This window comes from Hirundo rustica, chromosome 6 (genome assembly GCF_015227805.2).
Source record: "Hirundo rustica isolate bHirRus1 chromosome 6, bHirRus1.pri.v3, whole genome shotgun sequence".
NCBI classification, from domain to species: Eukaryota; Metazoa; Chordata; class Aves; order Passeriformes; family Hirundinidae; genus Hirundo; species Hirundo rustica.
In genome coordinates, this window is record NC_053455.1 from 5,479,037 (window position 1) to 5,491,091 (window position 12,055).

General features: G+C 44.5%; 1 long non-coding RNA gene across 1 annotated transcript; it reads left to right on the top strand.

Moving 5' to 3' along the window:
- The first annotated feature begins 2,244 nt into the window (after positions 1-2,244).
- On the top strand, positions 2,245-9,208 carry LOC120754492 (uncharacterized). The gene is made up of 4 exons (XR_005701456.2): positions 2,245-2,366; positions 4,526-4,703; positions 7,038-7,519; positions 8,623-9,208. It is a non-coding gene; the product is annotated as an uncharacterized LOC120754492 (long non-coding RNA).
- Positions 9,209-12,055: the final 2,847 nt, after the last annotated feature.

Consider the following 12,055-nt stretch of genomic DNA (forward strand, 5'->3'; position numbering starts at 1 on the left):
AGCCATCTGCTGCCTAGTTAGAGCACAAAGAGAGACAGTTTCCCAAATTACTCTTTCAATGGAAAATGAGCAGCAGGTTTTATAACAGAGTTTCATCTTGTGGGAAACCAATCAGAAATGCTTTTGTATCCAAACTTAGTCACTGGCTGCATCCCTCATAATCTCTCACTGAGGCTCCAGCTCTGGCAACTGTGAAAGAGTCTGCTGTTTTGTTTTGTTGAAGGGAAAAAAACCCAGTGGGAATTAGGTTAAGATCTCCCCTCCCTGCCCCAGTTCTCAGTCATGTGAAGAGCTGTTGGTTCAGTGTCTTATTTTAACTCATTTTCAAGGCTCAAGTCTGTGGGAGTGATGAAAACTCTCACTGTGTCTTCTCTGCAGGCTCTGGTCCCTCTTTTTGAGCAACCAGGTTGCTCAAGGACCCACCCAGATGGGGCTTGAGCACTTCCAGGCATGGGGCAGCCACAATTTCTCTGAGCCACCTGTGCCAGAACCTCACCACCCTACAGGGAGAAAAAAAAATCCTAATATTTAATCTAAACCTGCCATTTGTCAGGTTAAAGCCATTTTCCCTTGGCCCATCACTCCACACCCTTGCTGAGTCCCTCTCCAGCTCTCTTGGAGCCTTTTAAGGTACTGGAAGGAGTTCTAAGGTCTCCTCAGGGCCTGGAATGTTCTGTTGAGCCCAGGTTTTTCTTGTTCTTTATTTCAAAACACTCAAGAATGACAGAAATGCAGAAAATTATCAAAACTGGAATTTCCATTCATTATTTTCCTGATCAAACATGAAATTCTTTAGAAATGTAACCAAACTTGTGTTTGTTTATGGAGTAGGGAGCTCTGCTGCCATTAAATTAGTTGTGACATTTTAATGTAATTAGGCAACATTAGTGTCAGATAAGATTCATTAATGGACCTTGATCTTTGGTGGTTGTTCAAAATTGATTTTTGCAGTGGAAATCTATGTTGGATGGAGGAAAAAAAAAAATCATAAATTCACCTTTCTGCTAAAATGCTCAGCTAATTGACATAAGTACATTAATGAGAGCAACACACTAATAGGATTATATCAATATTCCCCCTGCATCAGTTAGAGACCCAGCAGCAATGGTCATTAATTATTGCTTTACAGTAATCCTTGGCAGCTCTTGTAGGAGGTGGATGGCCCTTCCTTCAGAAGATCTTTCTGCTTTGTTGTTTCCCCCAGATTTGGGGCTTTGCTTTTGTTTCTACCAATGTAATCCCATTGGTCAAAACTTCAAGGCTGGGTGTCTAAAATTAGTCTCCTAAATCTATGCTTTGATAACTCTCCAAAACAGAGTTGTGGTTTCTTTACTCTCAGAACTGAAATTCCAAGACATCAGGTGAAACATTTAAAATACTGATGTTTTTGAAGTCAGAATGTAACTATGTTTGAAAGGGATTTGCAAGACCGGGAAAGATAATGGTTCAATCCTCACTAAAAGTCAGATTTTCTGAAGAAATATATATAAATCTCTTTTAGCACGTTCTAGCTGAAAATTTTGTCTAAAGATTTCAGCAGAATTACTTCTAATTCCTGATAGCACTTTTATATCCTTTGTTTGGCTGTATTAAACCAAAAGAAAATGCTAAAACTACCGAGTTTTAGATCCAAGCCAAAAGTGATAAAATCTTCCTGATATTTTAGAATGAGGTTGGTTAAAAGCAACAGCCATATCTAATCTTTAACCAACATGGGTTTAGTGATCCTTGTTTAGCTTTCACACCAGGTTTTGTTTATCATGTCATTCTATTTATTTTTCACTCCAATAGTATGAAACAAAGCAGTCAGCACACAGAGCTGCTCATAGTGCAGCATTTTAGCCACGTTTCTTCTGCTGGGGTTTCCTGAACAGAGAGTATCTATATTTATATAAAACAGCAGAGACAGGGATAATAATCCCAGTGCTGTGTGCAAGGATCTGTAACTGTGTCCTGGGTTACAATGTAAGATGTGCCCGAAGTATGTATTCTATCGCCATCTACATGAGCTGTTGAAGCTAGGTTGGGCAGTGTTTCCCTTGCCCCCTCCCTCCAGACTATCTTCTGTTAATGGCCCATCAATGCCTTCCTGCATGACTCATAGACAACTCCCTCCGGGAGCTATCTCTGTTTAATGGGCAATCAAGGACCCATTGTATGACTGATAAAATGATAGCAGCCCATTGTGAGATGCTCCGCCCAGGGGGAGGAGCCAAGCATTCCCACCTGGATATAATCTGGGCCTTGGGACAGCACAGGCAGCCTTACCCACTGGATTCCCAGAGGACAAGAGCTACCAGACCTTTCTGCAAGAACACTGCTTCAACAAGACCACTTCATCTGGACTGCTACCACCACAGTTTCAGGTTGTATTCTGACTCTGTCAGTGATCTTTTGTACCATTGCATGTGTTTTATTTTATTTTACTTTTTTTCTCTCCTATTAAATTGGGGTTTTTTTCTGACTTGGGGTCTCTTGCTGGTTTTGCCTTCAAGCCAGCACAAACTGGGATGTGCAGCCAATGGCTCTCCACAGCTCCCAGAAAGGACATCCCTTCTTCCAAGTAACAATGACAAGAGGAAACAGCCTCAAGTTGTGCCAGGGGAGGTTTGGATTGGATATTTGGGAAAATTTCTTCACCAAAGGGGTTGTCAAGCACTAGAACAGGCTGCCAGGGAAGAGATAGAGTCACCACCTCTGGAAGTGTTTAAAAGATGTGTGGATGTGGCACCTGGGGATGTGTGTTTAGTGGTGGCCTTGGCAATGCTTGGGGTAACAGCTGGACTTGATGATCTTGCAGGGCTTTTCCAAGCTAAATTATTCTGTGATTCACAACCCAAGGATTATGCAATGGTTTGTTGATGCAAATGCACAAGCCAATTAGATGCAGATCAAAATGCAGCAAGGGGTAATGAAGCAATGCTGTAACGCCAGGTAGCGATGTCTCTGTTGCAGTGGGGGTGTGTTCTTTGTCTCCAGATTTCTGCCTCTCCTGCCTCAGCTCAGCTGAGGAGCTGCTTGGCCAAATGTTCACATCTGGAGATGGGGAAACAGCTGCACCCTTCCTGCCCTTCCCTCAGCCAGGGACTCACCTGCCTCTCTTCTCGGGAGAACTGCAAAGAAATCAACATTTCAGACGTGATTGAAAACAGCCAGTGAGGTCCAGAGCCTGGGCCAAGCACAGTGTGGTTCCCTCAAAAACAAACCCAATGAAAAGGAGAGCTTTTATCCTTCAAAAAATTATAGAGAAGGGTCAGGCATGGCCAAACATCAGCTACACTGCTGAGGTTTTACATAACCAACTCAGGTGTTTATTGTGCTGAGCCCTGAACGTGAGCTTTGAAAAAGGTGCTGGTAATGACACAAGTTCAGACCAGATCTAGAAGAGTGCCAGACTGAGAGAGGGGAGAAGGGAAGCAGAACTTTGCTGCATTCTCAGTCTGCAAAAGGCTTGGTGTGCAACAGAGTCTGGGTAGGCAGGTACTCAGCCTGGGGAGCCTGAGGGCCAGAAGGATTTGCTGCTAAGTGCGTGTAGATATTTTCTTTCTCTCTGGTTTTGGATGATGATTCTAGTTAGAGCACCATCTCTGCAACCAATATAGTGGCCAGTGGGAGGGTTTTGTTGTCTTATAGCTTGTATAAGTATCTTGCACCTGTGCAAGGGAGCATGAGGAGCAGCTGTGTGGATTCCCAACAATTTAAAATCCCCGTGCAGGGGAGATCTCTCCTCCTGCTGCCTCCAGAGCACACCCTCAGCTCACACAAACACCTCTGCTTAGGCAGCTTCAATCATTTGCCGAGTCAGAGGCAGCCAGGGGGTGGTGAGTGGTAAATACCCTCCCACCAGTGTCCTGCAGATCCTCAGGGACTCGTTTGTGGTGCTTCAGAGATCCATCAAGGGCAATTAAGAAAAGTCAGCCTTTAAAAGGCATGAAATATCAGTGCTTGTTCCTGCTGGGGGAAAAAAAAAATAGATTTATCAATGAAAACAAGCTGAAAGTGGTTTTGCTAAGACAGCTTAGGTTAGGGGTATCCTTGACCTTATGAGCCACATCCCAAAATTCTCCTGTGTCCAGGACTCCCCAGGCATAAATCCTGTCCCATGGAGGTCTGTGGGCAGCTGATGAGGCATCAAGGGCTTTCTACTGTGGGCAGGGGACCAGCAATTGTTCCAGGCTGACCCAAGGACAGAGAATCATGGAATCACAGTGGTATGGGTTGGAAGAGACCCCAAAGACCATCTAATTCCACCTCCTTTCCATGGGCAGAGGTTCCAGTAGCCCACATTGCTCAGAGCCTCCTTCAGCCTGGCTTTGAACGCTCCCAGGGATCGAGGGGCAGCCACAGCTTCTCTGGGCAGGCTGTGCCAGGGCCTCACACCCTCCCAGCGAAGGATTTCTTCCTAGTTCCTCAATCATGGCTACTCCTCACGCTTTCCTGGCCTGATCACCTCTCACCCACCATGCCCTGCTGCAGGAGCCACAGCTGGATTCAGAGACACCAAAATCTACGTTTTTCCTCACAGGGAAGGTGGGACCTCTCTGCACCTCACCCTTCCCACCCCGCAGAGGTCAAACATGACTCCATGGCAGGCACTGAGGTGGATGGGCTGGGGAGGCAGGGGCAGACACACCAGCTCTGAAGATCCACATTTGGAGAGGCTGATGCAGAGGAGGAGCAGCAGCAGTCCCTGTCATCGTGAGGTGAGTGCATGAACGTACCAAGGGTTGTGTTTATTTAAGGTCATGGAAGAAAAGGGTCTCCAAAAACTGTTGGGAGTCAGCGAGGGGACGACTTTGTGAAGCACCTGGGGAGGGCTGTGAGTGGTGGCAGGAGGGGAAAGTGCAGAGGAGTTGATACATAGGGCATGCAAAATGCGGGGGAGAGCTGGAATTATGCAGGGCACAGAGGCAAGGACAAGGAGCTCGAACGAGATGCGGCGCAGAAAGGGGGAGTTGGTGAGTGGTTGTAAAAGGCTGGGCTGATCTTGGCAAAGACAGGAGAGGATTTCAGCAGCTCTGTTCTGACTGGGTGTCAGGGAGGATGGAGAAAAGGAAGTTTTATTTAATAACTAATAAGCGTGGATTTTTATGAATGCAGTTTGAAAGGTTCCTTTGCTTTCTCCACACATGGAGATTTTGATTCCTGTCATTTCTGGGAACAGCTCAGGCATTCTATTCAGCTTTGCTGACATTTGTATTGAATTTTTCTTCTCTGCCACATGGATGGTAAATGTTTTCATTCCATCTTGACTCAGAAATGCTCAGGACTCACTCTGACCTCTCTTACTCCAGCTCTGTGTCGCTGCAAATGCATCAGTGACATTGTGGTGGCCCCCAGTTTTTTTACAGATGTAAATGAAAGAGGAGTCAAGCCTTGTATTTGAATCAGGAGGCCTGACTGCTTTTTAACAGAAGCATAATGAAACCATCAAGAGTTTTCATTCAATTAGACTTTTTCTCCCTCTGGCAAATGATTATAGCACATTTATAGCGCAATGGGCAATTACTTTATACTCCTTGTCTGTTGACATCCTATTAAGCCTACATTTTCTGTCCCTAACAAAGAGATCAGATATAATTGTTAGGAACTACAAGGAATACTTAAGAGCTACCAGAACACATTTAAGCACAATGAATATGGATCTGTTAGTGAGATGCATGATGTGCAGTGGCAGATTCCTCCACTCCTTTCTGCTCTGGGGAAATCTCAATTACATTTTCTTCTGTTCCTTCAAACATTAACTTCTCCGGTGTCAAGAATAATCTTTGTGCTGAGTGAGTGTTGATTATACATTGAATCCTGCACTTGTGAATGTGAGCCTGAGAGGTACAATGAGGGCTGCAGAGGAAAGTTTTGCCCCTGGAAGCTTTGAGGATAAGTGTATTGGTGGAGGCTTTTTAAACTGCACCTGGGAGGCGGGGAAGGCAGGGCAGGGCCCGGAACTGATGGAGTCATCTCTCTTGTGAAGATTGTAGCAATGATGATGTTTTCTTTAGTTCAATGACATTTCTTATCCAGCCTCTGAAGGACATGGAGCTTCCTGCAGTGCTCCACCACCTTGGGATGTCCTGTCAGGCAGCAGGCAGAGGAGTACAGCTGAGTGGGTGTTGGTGGGAGCAGTGAGTACTCCTGCTGAGAGCACAGAGTCAGCAAAGCTTTTACAGGGGGATTTCAGCAGGAGAAATCAAACAGGTTCTCACTCTGGAGCAGCAGCCTGCAGGATCCACTCTGCTTGCACACAAACTGCTGCTGCTCTGGGACTCACCTGCCTCAGCCCCAGAGATCTCATGGGCACGGCAACAATTCCCTAACCCTTCTCCTGCTGCTGCAGGGCTCAGGTCTCAGGGATGATGTCAGGTGGGAGGCCAGGAAGCATCTCCAAGTTGCACTAACCCTGATTGTGGTCATCACTGTGGAATTACCCAGCCTGGATATGAATTATACAAATATTGGCTGTGGCAAGCTGTGGGGAATTGTGTGGGACATGTACAGGCTCTTGCAGACTTTGGATATTCACCTAAATGCTTCTTTCCCAGCCCTCGTGATGCTCCAGCTCCTGGCAGCAGCAGCGGGGCCATCTCATCACTGACACTTTAAAGGGTGACAAACTGCTCACAAACTGCTTCTTCACCTGCCTGGCTTTGTGCCCTGGCATTCTCCTCTGTGGGCACACGCCCGTGAGTGGTACAGGAGAAGCAGTGCCACACCCTGACAGGGTCACCTGGGAACTGGAGCCCACATGGGAAATTCCTACCTGGCTGTGCAGCAGGATCGGTTCACAGCTCAGGAATCAGCTTACAAAGAGCAGCTCTGAGGACCAGGGATGGAGGAGTCACCCTGAAAGAGACATTGCTCGGGTGCTCCATCCACAGGGTCATGGGAGTGGGACAGAGTTCGGTCTGTGACAATTTCCATGGCAGCAGAGTCCGTGTCAGGACTAGGTGAGATCGGGTGAAATCAGCAAGTAAGACAAAAACGCTTAACCTGCAGGTCTAAAAAACTCTGAGAAGACTTTTTTCCACCATTATTGACAGGTCTGGTGTTTGAGGATGCTTATCACCATCTTCTTTTGAAACATCCACATGTGGAAGGACCTTCATGCGAGTTGAGTTGTTGCCTCTGCTGATCTCCAGAAAGCTCTCGAGCAGTGGGTGATTTATAACAAAGTCAGGGTTAAACTGATGACAGGCTTGGGGCAAAGGAGGAATCTGTGCATAAATCAGGCAGACATGTGCCTTTGGTTTAGGGCTACAACTTTAAAGTTTTACCCACAGAGTGGGGTGAAGTATCCTCCTCAATGTTACCCAAATCCTTGCTGCCGCACAATAAAGGTGTTAAACACCCTGAAGGTGCAAATTAACATACTGGGGTTGTTAAAATCACCATCAGTGTCAGAAGGGCAGGCAGGGACACGACACTGGCATGTGGGGACTGGCACATGCGCTGTGCTGGGAGCCCCTCTGAGCCTGAATCTGTCACCGCACTGTTCGTCATCCCAGCGGTGGATTTTGCTGAGGTGGGGATCCCTTTCCATGCCTTTCCCCCCAAGTTTCTTGCACTTCTCTATAGAATAAGAGAGCAAACATCTGTGCTTCTGCTTACTGTTGGCTCTTGTCTCTTCTTCCCAAAGGTTTAAGCATTACTTTTTTCATGTTCTACCTAAATCATCCGTTCCGCAGCCATCTGTCACAGGTTTCATTTCTAAGTCAATTACCTGGGTTTTCTGAAATCAAACACCTGTGTGCCTTCTGTTTTCAGAGTAAATATGAATTTCATTATATTTTAATATTGTTTAATAACACCAGGGACATGCTTGGAGGCAGCCTGAATCTTGATTCAAAATGTCAATTCTTTTTTCTGAATAGCTCCATCAACTGGAGGAGATCTTCCCCATCAGCTCCTTCATAAAGCAAAAGGAGACAAATGGGCAGATAAGCTAACTATGGAAAAAAGAGATATTCCTTCCCTTGACCTAGAAGCCTGGCAGGACCTTTTTACAATGCATTGTATTATGTAGTGGTTTTCACTATTATGCATATATTTAGCAACAGCCACTCGCCAACCTGCAAAGGGAATAGGGTGGTGAAAGATGGAATGCAAGGGAGGAAAGAAACACCAGAGATGTTTTGTCTCTGCTTTTGTATTTCAAAGATTGCACTGGAATATACATGAGAATTTCTCTCCATTGTAATGTGGGACTTCATAGCTTTTAATACCTTTGGCATCTCTCCATTAAAATACTTCCTGTGACATTTCTGAACAAAAACCCACTTCAAATTGCTGTCAAGACCAATCCCAAAGCAGCTCTCATTAAAAGCAAAAGTAAAAAGATGCACGACAGTGCAATGAGGATTGCAGGGACCCACTGGAGAACATACACCCAAAGAGTCTCATCCTCCAGCTGGACAAAGATCTGGAAAGACTTGGCCCAGAAGCTGGATTTTTGTCATCTTTTAGGCAGGTTATTTTTGCTGAGTTCTTACTTTGCAATATTCTGGCTTACAAACCACTTTCTGACATCTCGAGTGCTTGGTACCTGCTGGGGTTTAGATTCTCTGATTTAAAGACCTGCTGGGGAAAAGCACCTCTAACTGTCCATGCGTTGTCCTTTTGTTTCAGCTCCCATCTGGCCAAAGGCCATTCAGTTCATTCTGAATATTGAAGTTTTGGTATCAGAGAATTATTCACTGGATTAATCTGAACCTTCAGGGGCCATTTGGTCTTCAGTCATCATCCTTCACTACCGCTCCTGACCTGGCAGAGTCCTTCTGCAATTGCAGCATGAATTCCTGCACAAGAGGATTGGAAATACAGGTTCTGGACACAGAGGAACTGGTATTTCTGTGACCAAAAGACCAAACACAGGAGTCAGCCCTCAAACAGCCAGACTCAGGGAGGAGCTGAAGTAGAGCCACATGAAAAGTTGACATTTATGGTGTCTCTTCACAGCTTTCAGCACCTCAGATGAACATTTCTGTGAAAACATCAATAAATGGAATAAACCAAGGTCTTACCAGCTGCCTACTACAGACCCTCTCTGTGTTCTTGTATTGTCCAAACCCTGAGTAGTCAGGAAAAGCCCCCAGGTGAGCCTCACACATCCCAAGTTCTACAGCTCCAATTGACATTGTTTCTTCAAGGGCATTTTTATATTAAAAAGAAAGCCCAACTGATTTACAGGGTGATCAGTCTCCTTTAAAGTCTTTTAGAAACAAGACATGTGGCTCAAGTTAATTCTGTCCTTGGCTCTGCATTAATCCCAGAAATGAGACCATTTCCTTGGTTATCCACCAGTCACTGCAAGCTCAGTTTCAGAGTGGACACTGAAGAGACTGAGAAGTCCAGAACACTTGGTAGATGGAGCATTCAGAGCCCAACCTTTCCACAGGGTGGGAAAAAAAAATTCCAAATATATTTTTGTCAAAGTGGTTATTGATTGGCTTAAGGCAAAGCTGGGGACTAACCATATGGGGATGTCTGTTATACGATTGGATTAGTGCTTGGACCTAACCCCACTCCAGCTCTATCTGCAGGATCAATAGAAGATGCTAAAGAATGATTAGCCTTGCAGCTGCGTTGTGTGTTGTGATTCTTCAGCCACAGAGGGGGAAAAAAAGTATAAACCCATCAGGGGATTTAGAAAAATTAACATCACGTCTATAAAATACCATTTTATGGCTTTCTATGCTGGGAATGTTCAGCAGTCATCCCCTGCACAGAAGTTTCAAACATAGGTTCTTATTTAGTTCAGCTTGCTGTTCCAGCCTAGCAGATGCAAAATCTTAAATGTTTTGTCTGTAGCTTTGCTCGTAAAAATTATCAGAGTATTAGATCAGAGTAATTTATTTCTAAAAGGATGGAGATGCACTGATTTCACTCAAAACCACAAATTCATGAGAACATTATGAAGCTTTCTCTCTCTCTCTCTCTATATATATATATTATTTTTTTTTTTCTAATATACTACCTTCCCTTTATTCTCTTTTTAGAATATAACACAGGGCTTTTCTACTTTGAGATGAATGTGGAAAAATAGGGTTTAGTACAAAAGGACCCCCTACCTTCTAATACTAGGGATGGCTTGGGTTACTAATCCCTATTTCGAGGAGCAGATGCTGATTGTCCTATTAATCAAAGCAAATCATTAGGCATTAATTATACTTAGTAACAGAATAATTGCTTGGTTTACCTATACTGTGGTAGGAATGGTTTTTGGATTTTTTTTTTTTCTTTCTGAGCAGGATAAGCTTATTTAAATGATGTCACAAGCACACACACAAAGCACAATGAAAGTAGAGCAGAATCTGGTTTGTTTTGCACATGCATGAGGTGATCTGGTCTTGGAAACTGCACCTGTGGGGCTAAGAAAAGACCAGTTCAGAGATGTTCTGGCACAAGGGATGATTGTTGAGATACAAGAGGAAATAGCCAACAAATCTTGTATCTTGATAGGAGAAAATGCTGGGAATTGGGGTTTTTTCTGCCTTCCCAGCCAAAGTTTGGATGCTGGTGGTCCAGTCTTTCCATTACAGCTTGGGAAGGTGAGTGGCTCAAACACGTCCCCAGTGTTAGCAAAATATCTTCCCTGATCAAATAAAGGAAATAAAGACACAAGGGTATGGTCTAACAGTGATTATCATCTTTAGTGTGTTCTACTGATCAGAGTTTATCTGCTGGGGAGAGAAGAGCCCCTTTCTGTCAGTCTGGTGCTGCAATAAAAAGCTGATGTGGCCAGACTCATGCCCACAGCACCCACAGCAGCTCCAAGTGCTCAGAAAGGGAAGGGCTCCAGCATGAATGCACACCTTGGATTAAACATCCAAGTGAACAGTGTTGTCTTTTCCTGACAACAGCCTTAGAAAGACCCTGTCTGCCCGGCAAAGAGGGGCTGTTCCCTCCTGGTGAATAAAAATAAAACCCAGAATATTTTTCTCAACTGAAACTTAGAATTGTTTGCCCCGGGTTTTCACCTGAAACTCCTGGAGCTAAAAGCTCAGGACAATTTCACAGTATTTATTCCCAATAAATGTTCTATGATGGTGACATTTCAGTGGCATATGGGTCTGTTTTCAGTGGGAATCCTGGGGTGAATCATGTCTGTGCATTATTAAGATCATCATTCAACTTTATCAGAATCACGACTTCATGCTCAGAGGATAAGCCTTTATGCAAGAGACACTCATCTTGCTTCTAGGAAAATATTAGTTGTACCCTGTTCAATATGCAGTTCAAACAACCAAAATATGCACCATCACAGCCAAAATTAAATCAAATTAACCAACTTATCTTTTTCTCCCACTTGTTCAGTCTAATAAAAACATAGGAACAGCCTGCCCAGGGAAGTGGTGGAATCACCATCCCTGGAAGCGTTCAAAAAATGTGTGGAGCTTGTAGCGCATAAAAATAACAATGATGGTGACAAAGACATTGTTAACATGTTAATTCTTATGCCCTTTGAAAACAAGAGATACTGGGAGACTGCCCAGGGACAGGCCCAGCTCTCCAGAGGTTACATAAAACAATTAATTTAGAAATTTGCCATTCTATTATTTTATTATAAATAAAATAAGACTGGCCCCAGAAATGGTGACATGATGTTTATAGCTGTTCTAATCAGAAATTTATTTAATGCCACTAGCACAACCAGGATGTCAATGCCCCATCCCTTGATATGTTCCAGGCCAAGCTAGATGGGGCTTTCAACAGCCTGGTGTAGTGAAAGGTGTCCCTGCCCATGGCAGGGGTGTTGGAATCGTCTTTAGGTCATCTTTAAGGTCCCTTCCAACTCAAGCCATTCTGGGGTTCGGTTAGTGGCTCAAATCCATCAGCAGTTTATTCGGACTCTGCACTGATCCCACACCTTTCTACACCCACACGTGCTGACAGTGAAGTGGGTGTGGAACAGGGATTGTGCTGCTTCCATGTGCACTCACCTCTCCCTGCACTTATTCAGTTCATGAGAACAAAGTTCTCGTGACCATAAAGACACAAACAACCAGATCTGTCAGACATGGGAGCGCGTGAGTGGTGCTTATACCAGGCTGTAAGTACC